General features: G+C 37.2%; 1 protein-coding gene across 2 annotated transcripts in view; it reads left to right on the forward strand.

The window, feature by feature from the left end:
- Twin (CCR4-NOT transcription complex subunit 6-like twin) overlaps positions 1-13,056 on the forward strand; it is a 424,494-nt gene that overhangs the window by 101,685 nt on the left and 309,753 nt on the right. For both annotated transcript variants that reach the window (XM_076313825.1, XM_076313824.1), the window contains exon 3: positions 4,242-4,300. The gene's annotated coding sequence lies outside the window, so the exon portion shown is untranslated. The remainder of the gene's footprint in view (positions 1-4,241; positions 4,301-13,056) is intronic.

Consider the following 13,056-nt stretch of genomic DNA (forward strand, 5'->3'; position numbering starts at 1 on the left):
ATAGTTCGTATTAAAATTATAAAGAATCTGTATCTTTTACCAGGTCAATATTGACAATATCCCGCGGTAATTTTGAAATAATTCATTTCTTCAGTAATTGGAATAATTTTGTGCATTACTGTATAGGAATAACCATATCCTCGTAAAGAAAATTAATTCATTTTTTCTTTAGTCTTCCTTTCAATGAATATTTTAATAATAAATTAGTATATTGTATAATATTTTAACAATAAATTAGTATACTTTATTTTTAAAGTCTACAGAATGTCTCGTACAAATATAAATGAAAGGTGTGATTGTAGAAAATAGAAGACTTCGTTACAGTCTTATTTATGAAAAAAGAAACAATTTTAAAAACACATTAAAGAAACTCTTGTAATTGCAGTTTTACATTTGCACTTGTTAAACATTCCCGTTATGTAGTCATTTTATATTTAATTTTATAATATGTATTTCAGTTCGAAAACTAAAAAACCAAGACCATGTTTAATAACAAAACTAATTACCCAAGTACCAGTACCTGCCACTAGAACAAGCTAACGTTCAGATGTAATTTGTAAATTTGCGCATAGTTTTAAGTGGCACGTAAAGGTTTCGATCATCAGTTCGCGTTGTTTCCAGAATATTCAATTGCGTGGAATATTCCGTTTACGAAATTTCGAGCTTAAACGTAACGTCCTCAAAGTTTCGAGAACGCTTGCCCAAAAAGACCTTCGTTTCAAGTGATTGAAAACCCTTTCTTGCCGGGGTTGAACCCATAAGAAATCAGCCACATTCCACAGAACGTTCTAGAAACTATGTAAAAACCGTTAGCTTCTGTCAGTCTTTGTCCTCAGCGTTTAGCAGTCAACACGCACACGTTTAACATCATGTGCAAATACACACGTACACGTGTAATCGTACAACCTGAAGCCGCGACCTTTGACTAGGGACCACGTCACTGGGATTTTGCATGTTCTTGGAAACGTGGCCCAATCATAGATCGATACCTCCTTCTTCCGCGGGAAGCAGCGAACCGTTCGCCTGACAGTTTATGGCCGGATTAACGCGTGTACCGAGTATATACTCGATGCCTAATAACTTAATTGACGACAATAATCATAACCTGGGTTCTCGGAAGGCTGCGAAACATCTACCAGGTCATTAAAGGAACCTTATCCAAATTTTACTATTTTTATTCATATTGGCTTCCAAGAACTCCCGACTCGTAACTAACATTTCCACTCCACATTTCCCCTTAGCCCGACACAACTATCCACCAATTAGACATAGCCTTCTCCAGCTTTCTTACGTTCAAATCAGCCAATAAGACTCCGAACCGAACGCATACAATAGAAAATACGCACGCGAAGCGACATTCCGTGTCTAACTTTCAAATAGTAAAATACACATCATGTCTGTGGCAATATTACACCAATGTAAACACCACGCATTGAACTCTATTTCTAAATTCAACGATCTCGATAACCCTGAAAAGTTCTTCGAGAAGCTCGATCGACGAGACGTTCCAATATCAATATTTCTCGCCGCCCAACGCTCAACACAGTAAATAGTACGCAAATCGAAGAGTTGCAGTCTGCAAAACACCACCAGTCGCTTTATCGCCCGTGGAGGAGTCTCCGAAGCACCGGATGAACCCTTCACTCGTAGCCGTCAAGACAATTCTCGCATTATCTCTCTCTCTCTGTACGCGACACAAGTCCAAATACACTTCTGTGCATTTAAATCGCGGTATTCAGCAGTCGAGAGATCTCGAGTCCTCTGCTACCCGTCACTCGTCGCGCACCACATCGCTACAGTGGTTCGAGATAAAAAATTAGGTGACATTTTGTGAAAAAATCATCTTCCTACTATCGATATTTACCGAAATCTTATCATCTTCTGCGTGTTCGGTAACCTCGAAAATGAAAGAATTAATCAAATAAATTTTAAATAATATATTCATTGAAAGCTAGAAATTTTTAAGATGGTATTTTTATGGATTATATGTATTAAAATGGAGGGGTTTCGTAGTAAGAGAGATTTATTCTTTGCTCTACGAAACGCTAAGAATAACATGATTGATTATTCATATTTGAAAAAGGAAATATGTGAAAAGTTCCACATTTCTGGTAAAAATGTAGGAGTATTAAAAATTAGTTTAAGAAATTTTACATTTATGCCGAAACAAAAATTGGTTAAATATAATTATACGGAAAATAAAATTTTAAAATCACATAATAATGGCCTGTAAAAAATTATTGTATATCCAATTAGTATACCGGGTGAAAAGCCTTTAACTTCGATAAATACGATCGAAGTAAAAAAAGAAAGATCAAAGACATCCTGTGTAACTATTTACAAAGGGAAAAAATTCGCTCAATCCCTTGTTAATAATTTTTCGTTGCCAGAATTATTCAACGCTATTAGAATGAAATTAAGAAATCGTGGAATACATTCAAATGCACGCTTCCTTTCTTATTTAGAAAATGATGAATATGAGAAAATTATTAAATATTTGTACTAAAACGGGCATATGGCAAAGGAAAAAAAGTTACACCAGAGAGAGATTTAAGTATTTTTGCAATGACTGATTTATCAAGATTTCAATATATAATCATTAAAAATCAATCAATGATACACAATAGTAATCCATGGTCTTCTTATTTCCAACTACTATCGGAAAACTGTAAATGTTATCCAGTGAAAAAGAAAATAGAAATAACAGAAATGGGAGCAAAAGTTGATTTAGAAAGCTTACTTAATCATACAGCTATACGCATAATAAAATGTTTAAGAACAATTGTAATTAATAAACATTTGATTCTCGTATGCAAATGGGGATCAGACGATGCATCTGGTTTACCTAGATATAAGTAGATACAACATGAAACTAATGAAATAAATGACGAAAGTGTTTTTATTTCATGTTTTGTTCCAATACGCCTCCAAGATAAATTAATAGTGAAATAATGTGGCAAAATCCACAAACATCTTCACCGTGATTCTGCAGACCGATTAAATTTCAATAGATCAAAGAAAATGCACAAGTTATAAATGAAATAAATAATCTAAGATCATTAACTACGGATGATAATACTAAAATAGAATACACTATGATTTTAACCATAAATGACAATAAAGTGTTTAACGCACTTATGGACACTTCTTCAGCAATGAAATGTTGTATATGCCAAGTTCTACTGACTAAACTGAACGATTTAAAATTTATAAAATCTAAACCTTTTAATATTTTTAATTATATGTTTGGAATATCGTCATTTTACACTTGAATATGTTGCATGGAATATTTACTTCACATTTCGTACGATTTATCTTTTAAAAAGTGGGTTGCACAAAATGGAAATGAGAAAAAGCATAAACAGGAGAAGAAAGAATATCTACAAAGCCAATTGAAACGAAGAATGGGCTTGTACATAGATTGTATCAAACAAAGATCGGGTTTATCAAATGACGGAAACACATGTCGTCAATTTTTTTCTAACTCAGAGCTTTCAACAGAAATCACAAATGTTTCGTATCAAATTTTAACAAAATATACATATAGTGTAATGAATAAATCTTCATCAGTTTATCGAGTTTGAAATTGATAAGAGTAGATTGTAATAAGAACTATTAATAAATAATATTCAATAATAATAAATTAAATAATTAGACTTCATTTCACATGATATTTTCTTATGAAGTTAAGTAAAATATCTGATTGATGAAAACAGGTTTTCGATTTTTTATATTCAATTTGATTTGGAAGGAAGGAAAAAAATTGAAATGGCTTAATTTTGGTTTAACTTTACAGAATTTTAACTTTTAATATAATTTAAGCTGAGACAATATATGATGTGGCTTCTCGAGATTTTTCAATAAATGCTACGTTAACTTAAATCGTACTATCGCGAGATTTCTCAAGTTATATCAGAGAATACCTATCTACTTGACTCTACTTTGTTTTTCTATGTACCTCATTATCAGTTTGTCAGTTATTCAGTTTCTCCCTTTTCTTTTAAAAAATTTTCTTATCCGATATGCGTTTTTTCCATCGTTTTAAACGATTACTTAGTTTGTTCTTTGCTTCTTTTCCTTGTGAACTAATTGTTCAGTGAATAATATTTTCTCGTGTTTCTTTTTTTCTTAATTGTGGAGAAAACGTCAGTGTTCGAGCACGAAGTAAAAAGTAAAAGCCAAAGAGGTAAAGTAAGACAATCGAAAGATGAATACCAATTTTAACACTGTTTCTGTTTCAGGTAAGCTGACTGTTCCGAGAATTAATAGAATCAAGATTTGACCCTCCATCGAGCGTTCCGTAAGTCACAGCACCTGTTACAGTTGTTGAATGTTTATTACCACACGATTTCCGTTATATGAATATTCACCTAAATTTACTATAACGGATTGCAATTGAATATAACTTTGTATATGTACAAAGTTAGATCAACGTATGGCGATAATATTTTGCACGATTGATTATATTTATATAACTATTATTCTTGCAGTGTACGGTAATAGAACCAATTACATTGTAGTTAAAATTCAATTTATTTATTGCTTCGTTAATTTGTCCAACGTTTGTCGATGTGTAAATATTGAACGACGATACATGTGTATGAAAACATCGTGTTTATTGTTTGTCAAATTTATTTGTCACAAGTTACCTTGACTTTTGTCAAGTGTCTACATATTGAAAATTGTAGATTGCAGGTTATAGATTGATACAGTTTTAATTACGCGCGATTTCAATATTTTAAAACGAATTTTACTTGTATACGTTTGTAACCAACAAATTTAGTCAATTGTTTCAAAATTTGTCACACATATTTGGCAACTATTGAAGAATATCTACACATTTTCATACACCGATGCAATTAATAGACTTTTATAAAATAGTTATTAAAGAAATACGTTAAAATAGAATTTATTTCTTTTGTAGAAGTGATTGTCAGTCAACACTATTATGTAAACTCACTTTAATTTTTCGAACATTATTCGCGAAGAGTACAATTGCAGAGAAATAATTATTGCCAATATTATATGTCGCCCTCAATCTTTTCGTCAATTGCTTTTCATTTCTTATAATAAAAATTATAACGATGATGAGTATATTAACATGGGCTACGATACAACCCTTCGTTATTCAATCAGGTTTAATGCGAGTACTTACGGCTCGTCACACGAGAGGATTTCCGTGTTCCTAGACGTTACAGTGTGCAATCCCATAATTTCTTCGTGTTTTAAGCAGCCTCCGTTGTCCCGTGGAATAATTAAAAGTAGCATTGCCAGTGCCGGGTCGATGTCGGTTTTAAGCGGAGTCCGTTGGTCCTCGGTCTCTCATTCAGGGGAATGTAAATGAAGCAGACATTATTAAAGTTACCACGTTGAAAATACAGACCAGCCTACTATACCACTTTCATTAATATCATTAAACTTTCTGCATTTGAAGCACAGGTACTCAACTTCCATCCTTACGTCGTCCATTCCATTCTTCGTTCAAAGTTTGCATTCAAATTGCGGCATTCCTTACCCACGCGAAGACAACTGAACCTGTTTGAACACCTCTTTGAACAGGTATAAATTCACTCGATCCCGTCTGCGTACAAGCTATTATGTATTATATTTAAAAGTATTTGCTTCGTTGGTTCGACTGTTTCCCAGTCTCATTAATTTACATTTGGTAAACAAGAGAATTCCGTACAATATAAGTACACGAATGTTTTTACAATTTATCCTAATAACGTTACCGAAAATTAATGGATTACACTTGTTCACGGTTATTTTAAGCAAACATATCGTACGTTTTGAATTGCAGGTGTAATGGTATGAATAAATGTGTCCATCGAAGCGAAATTTTAACTTATGTTTGCGAAATTTGTAATTATAAATTTATAACGATTATTTTTAATATCAGAATCGGTATATACGAATAGCACACTTTTAGTCGTGTATAATAGTGTTTAATTTATCAATTTAAATTCGATTCTTAGCTACGAATTTGCAAGCTTCGTGCTTACGATCAAATCCTTACCATTGCTAGTTCGAATTGACTTTTAAAATTCAAGTCTTTCGTAAGTGTTCATTATTTATTTTATATTTTCCCTAGTTTGAGAACTTTTTCTTTCGTATTAACGAATCGCGTCACTTTCTTTTCTATACGGTACAGATACTGTCCGAAACAACTATGGCCGGGATGCACCTGACACCAAAACCTCTGCCCAGCAGCATCGGTAGAAGTAACTGGATAGCCGCGATAGTCCACTGGTGTCACTGCAGTAGCATGGACTACCGGGCTTAGCGCTTGAGAATTTTAACCTCGCGTCCCATCGGGACGTTCCGCGCTCGAGGGATTCCCAGCGGCTGTTACATTCATCCGAGACTTCATCTCGACGTTGGCCTCACCTACTCTGATCAATGAGGGTGACGGCTCCTGTCGAGGTCGGTGTATCGCCAGCACCTGTCTTATGAACCGCCACCTGCAACCCGATCTCCCTGATTCGTTCGATGACGCACAGGGTGCCGTTCTCCGTGCGCCGAATGATCATCCCCTGTTGTCTTTCAACTCTAGTATCCACGTGACGTCCGCGCAGCACGTCAGGTTGGCACCGTTCGGGACTAATCTATCGGAGTTAGTCCTCGATCACTGCTTTTATACAGACAGCAACCTGATGCTTTTCGAGCCCCTATCATTGCTCCCTAGGGTATGACGTTGAAGACATTGACGATATCGCGAAACACCGTGAATGCCACTCCACCCTGGGAGACGGTTGAAGCTGAGAGTCGACAGTCCTGCCCGGAATCCAAACTGGCTTTCAGTCAGATTAGACCTACCGTGTGGCAGGTGCCTGATAATACCGGCAGCCAGCACTCTCTCCGAAAGCTTGCTCGAGGAAATAAATGGGCCAGTACGCGGACTGAGAGTCCGTGGACTTGTCTTCCATTAGGAGGAGTACCATTCAGGCTACTTCCCAAGTAGAAAGGAATCGCCTAGTTTCCAGGTAGTGATCGAAAACCCGTCCAAGATCGTTACCAAGAATGTCCTGAACGTTATCTAAGATCTAGACTTGGCCGGGCACATCATCCGGGTTCGGGGCCGTGTTTTTCGTCCTGAGCTTTCAGATGGCCGTGGTCAGCTTCTCTAGACTGACCCCCAGTTCAGCGGATCAGGTATTCGAGTCAATTCGACGTGACCTCTTCTTCATTATGGGAAAGGGAGTGTTGATCACGGCACTTGGCAGGTGGAGTTCAAAACTCTTGGTGATTCGAGGCACCCATGGGCAGAATTTGTTCAACACCTTATATGGGCGCTTCCATGGAACCTGCTCGAGAGTCTGGAGGAGCTTCCTCCAGCTCTGAGCCTTGACCTGTTTCATAGCGATCTGCAGAACTTTCTGGGTCCCTTGGTAAGTCTCATACAGGTCGACCACTCTTGTCCGTGTACCCTCGTCGCCGGAATGGTGACACACTCGGACACAGTCCGTCAAGAAGATCCACGTCATATATGTGCGCTACCATGCACTCTAGCCGGATCGCCTCCTTCTTCAAACCGGGTAACCTGGCCCCCTGCTGCGGCATATTTTTTGCCTTGAAATTAGATTTGTCATCGTGCTTAAGGGGAACAACAGAAGGACCAAATGGGTCCGTCAGCGGTTGAAAGAGCACAGAGGCCAAGTCTACATCGGATAGTCTTCTTACCGTGTTCAGGATTACGTCTGAGTGAAATTCGGCCACATGGCGAACTATTGCAAGATGAAGAATAAGGTCTGGTGTCAATGCGACGAGAGAGGGCCCACCATTGTTTCCTACAAGATCTTGAGTAAGACTCCAGTTTATCCAAACTGCAAAACTAGGGGCAAGAAGCACGAACATTTATTGCCCGAACCAACATCAGACTGTCGAATTAGTCACAAGAACTTCGAGTCAGGAATAATATCGCCCTCGGAGGTAAAAACTCGGGTGAGGAAGAAACTCCTAGGCTTATGGCAATTGAGATGGTCGTTGTCGAGGAAGGGAAGGATTACCTTCTCGATACTTCCCGGATATCTTTGACCGTTTCAATGCCGCTTGGTTAAACCTCGATCGCTACGCGGTACAATTCCTTAGTAGACATGGAAAGTTCCGTGCGAAGCTAAGAGAATTTGCCCTAGTTCTGGACGAGAACTATGTCTGTGATGAAGCCGAGACGCCTCATTACGTTCTCTTCTGCTGCCCAAAGTATCGAGATGCACGAGAACTCATGAAACTGTTAGAGGAAGGCAATGGCTCTTCATGGCTAATAACGGAAGCTGATCTTGTATCGAAACATCTATACCAGGAGTTCCGGAAATACGCGTGTACGGTGCTTTCAATGAAAGAAAATCGAACGTAAAACACAAGGTTCGATATTGACAAAACGCAATGACACAAAGTTTATTATTTTGAACGCAAAACGATTATTTCCCCTTCGTTGCAAAACTTATAATCCACTTTGAACTCAACGCAGGACGACGCAGGGTTGATCGTTTCCCCTTCCGTTGCTCGACCAAGTGTTTCGCCCTTACTTGGATTGGGATGGACTCGAGATGGTAGTGATGGTTTGTCGCCATTACGTTTCGAAAACGCCTGGTAAAAATATTATTGCTGATATGAATAACACTTTCTCATGCGAACGGACATAGAACGCAAGACACAGATACTACACATACTGCATCTGTAAAATTGACATACTACAGATACTACATACCTCCACAACCGCAGTTGACGTCACGAGAATGGAAGTGTTACTTATCCCCTATTCACCAATAATTCTTGGAGGAAGGTACATCAAAATGTCTGTCTTGGGCTAGTCGTCATTGTCATTGCAACAGCATGGACTACCACTTGGGGCCTTTTACTTCGCAGGATATTCCCTGCTTGCCTAAGTTGCAGCGGTTATTATAATAAGCTGTGTACAAAGCTGCGAGCAGTTCTAGCGGGGTAAGCCTCGTCAGAAAGGCTGCCGTCTTGTAGGACCTGGTCCTATATCTGCGAGCGATTCACCAAATTAGCAGTCTATGGATTCGGTGCATCAGTGTCATGCTGCGCCTGTAGACGATTAAATCTCCCGTTAATACAGGGTCCCTGTATAGGGCTATCGAGTAGACCACTCTCATATAGACGGCGGATCCGGTTGCTCAGGTCGCTCAAATTGGGAAAGAGCCGGTCTGGTGCACCGAGTATCGTCTCCAACCGTAGAGCCAAGTGATCGAAGTACCCTCTAAAAGGTGAATTCCAAATATTTCAGTGAAACTTCACCTAGACATTAGCGTCGCTCACTCGGATCAGGAGAGCAGTGACTCCCGCTGAAGTGTTTGGAAATTTACCGAACAACCTCCTTGGTCCGTTGGACGTCTGCTTATAAATAGTTTCTTTATCCCCTCCACTTTGTAATTTCCGCAGTGATTGCACCAGACTGCGAATGAGCGAGAGGATACATGACGGCAATATGTATGAATCGCTTATCTTCGGTGACTTTAGTACTCTATTTCAGAAAAGAAGATAGTGAGAAATTTTTTCTGACACTTATGGTTTCAAAGCACGGAACTCGCTCCGATTTAATTATATTTTACCTATTTTTGAGAATTTAGAGGGTTCTCTCTCATCGTATGTATAACGTCTTGCACCACAGATAACATAGATTCATTGTACACATGTTTCTTTTATTAATGCATACGCCAAATTTAAGTCTGTTTTTCCTCTCTCCTACTGTCTCTCCTTTTTCAGAAACACCTGTCTCTTCTCATTGTTACGGATCACTTATATTTACCTCAAGTAGGTTCATGTCGTCTTCCTTTCTTTCTAATTGTATTTGTCCTATTTCATCTTCCTCCTCTTCAGTGTCGTCTTCAGAGGTAGAATCTTCTTTGACCAGTAATTGATTCGATAGCGCAGTTTAATAGTTGAATAGTTAAATTCAAATTTTCTACCACTTCCTTCAAATCGTCTTCAATGAAAATTTATTTCGTCGATTTTCTACATTGTTTTCCATCAAGGTTATCTGTGCTTCATTTAAAATTGTTATGCAATCTTTCTAATGCTTTCTTCTGTAATACATTCATGAGTATACTTTCGAATCCTCAAAACTGCATGTTCTTCTTTTTTAAATTCTAATTTGCAAACTCTTTTAGTTGTATAACTTCATAATTTACTGTTCTCGTGTTGAGTACGTCGAACCGTTTCTATATAGGTTTGTTACTCCTCTGTTAAATTGGGGATAATTTCTACCGCTTTCAATTTTACGAGAACTTCAATCTTCCTTTCTATTCTTTCTTAATAAGATTCTTTTTCGGCTCATAATAATTTAACAATAACTTAACTGTATTATATATAGTAATACATGGAAAACCATTGTTACAGTCCGGGAAAGTAATGTTATTTTCGGTGTTTCCTTTTTTATAAGTAAAATTTATTAAAATTTAAATAACTTTTCGTTAAGGAGAAACAATATTTATTTTCCTGTATCCCTATACAATAAAAGCTGCTAATGATTTGAGTGTGTATTATGGTTTGTCATCTTTATGTAGAACTACAGAATAGAGAACAGTTACATTATAAGTTGTGCTTATTTCTTAATTGTAAGTTGATGATTTATAACAATACTCAATACTCGGTATGTATGTGTGCGTGATTCAAAAATACAATGAAATAAAATATATATAAGTTATATATGTACATTCGCTAAAATGAACACAAGCCCACACACACACACACACACGTGTATACATCAATACATTCTACAATGAACAGAATTATGACGAACAGCTGTTATAACGCACAATGTTTTAGAATGAAGTAGTTTGCTGTGAAGTACTCTAGTGTACAAAAAACTTTTTAAGGTCTTAAGTAGGTAAGTTTTAACAGTCTAAAAAATAGACACGAACTTAACAGACATGTGACATTATGGTTATACAGGATGTATAAAATGTCTAGAGTAAAGAGCTGAGTTGGAATTAATTTTTATATTTTAACGATAATTATTCAAATATACAAATGAGCAGTAACTGAGAATCAAGGTCAACCAGGACTAATGTTTACGTACAGTAACTTACATAAACTTCTCACATTACGTTTGTACGTCGAATTCGCCTCTGGAATAATGTCAACGCGTTTTGATACACGCTTTATGTACATCTGTCATTGCATAACCACCATAAAATGAAATGGCGTACAATAAACTGCAATACACGATATAATGCTGCACGTTCCTCGTAAATTCAGTTTGTCTGTCCGACGAAGTTCATATTCTCAGAGAATGACGCATAAAATGTTTAAAAGTGTTCGCTACACTGAATATTATGCCCATTTGTAATATCCAGCTGGCATTCGAGAACGACTTCTTCCTTTACGCGCAAAATATTTTCGACTACTACTAATAAAAAGCTCGACTGCTGAGTATATTGCATACTTTGTATTCCTATATAGTAATAATGATCGAGCCGAGTAGCTCTGAACGATGGTAATACTGCACATTTCATAACGATGGTTGCATTTTCCAATGTCTCTTTATTCAGCCTCCTGTTTATTGTTTGACTTCTGTCTTTCGTTCGGTTCGTCTCTCGTTTTCCTTCTTCATATTTATGCTTCGATATACTGTGTCGCTCGTAAACAAGACTTCCTAGCCTGGAACTCCATTAATTCGCCACTCATCGCTACGAGTACCGTAGCATGTTTTCCGTTAGTGCTTCAATAATTCGCAGATAATCGTATACGCTTCGCGCGATTAGTCTTCTTTTCCATACTAGCCACGGGAAGTTACTAATTGCTTATCTTCCGGATAATAATGGTTTCCTTTTTGTCGTTATTTTAGTTACGCTGCCACTGTTTCTTTCCGTCTAGATCTATAAGTCGTTTGTTGGTACACAATTCATTGGATAGTCCAGTTTAGAGACCGAAAAATTAATGCAAATTAAAAAAAAAAAAAAAACAACAAGAGTTATCGGACACACCCTTTTTTATTTTTACACACACATTCACGTATGTTTCGATTAGTGGTATAAATATCTTCAACTACAACGAAACCTCGATTGCGCGATTAATTCGTTTCGAAGCTTTTCGTGTAAGTGGAATTGTACAAGTACGATGTATTGTAAGGAGAAAGAAACACCAGTCTCGATTTAAGAAACATGTGATACTACGAATGAGTAGATTGTGGAGTATGCTGAGAAATTGTTTTCATAATCAGTCACTGTAAATAAGAAAGCTGGTCACAATACCTATATACTAGCCACAATACCCTACACTGTGTATTAATTTTACTCGATGGTAGGAATGCAGGTACAAAACGTTTGCATTTTGACCCCAGCAGTTTATCTAGTTTCTTTTAGCGTAGTATGTTGAGAATTGTACAGGGAAGTATGTCGTAATTCAAGAACTGTTTTGTTTTTAATCAACACTATTTGTGATGGTCGGAAAAGGTGGTCGTGGTTGTAGCAGTAATACTTGTCAAAAATTAACGCTATCTGTGCTCGATCGAATCGCGTGAGCGTGTAGCGAGTTCTTCGTGTTCGATATAGGCGGTAGGCGTGTATATAGTTGCGTCTTCCTGTATCGATAATTCCACGTTATGCTCTATGTTTGCAATATCCATGGTACCGGCCGAGTATACGGTGCACGTGGCGGAAATACACAAAAGAGAGTACTACTCGCTAAGGTGTCTTAGAGTCTGAGGTGAGCGGAAGAAATCTCTTAGTAGATATTCAATTAAAGAGAGAAAAGTTTTTCGCATCAATTTTCTCATTCACCGAGAAAAAGATAACAACACGGGTTGATGGCCGTCAGCGATTAACATCACAAGAATTACGCGTTCTGTGCCCCCTTTTTAAAGTAGCAACTGTATTTTAACGAAAATTATTTTTATTTACCGTGGATTGGATGAATTCGGTTAGTTAACTAGACCGTTCAAGTGGAAAATATGATTTAATACTTTATTTACTTTATATTATTCCACAATTACTAGTTACGATTCAATGATTTGTTTGCACTTCAAAATCGTTAGTTAAATACTTAGAGAAATGCTACAGGAAATCCCTTTTTAACACCTTTAAAGATTCAACA

This window comes from Ptiloglossa arizonensis, chromosome 6, assembly GCF_051014685.1.
Source record: "Ptiloglossa arizonensis isolate GNS036 chromosome 6, iyPtiAriz1_principal, whole genome shotgun sequence".
NCBI classification, from domain to species: Eukaryota; Metazoa; Arthropoda; class Insecta; order Hymenoptera; family Colletidae; genus Ptiloglossa; species Ptiloglossa arizonensis.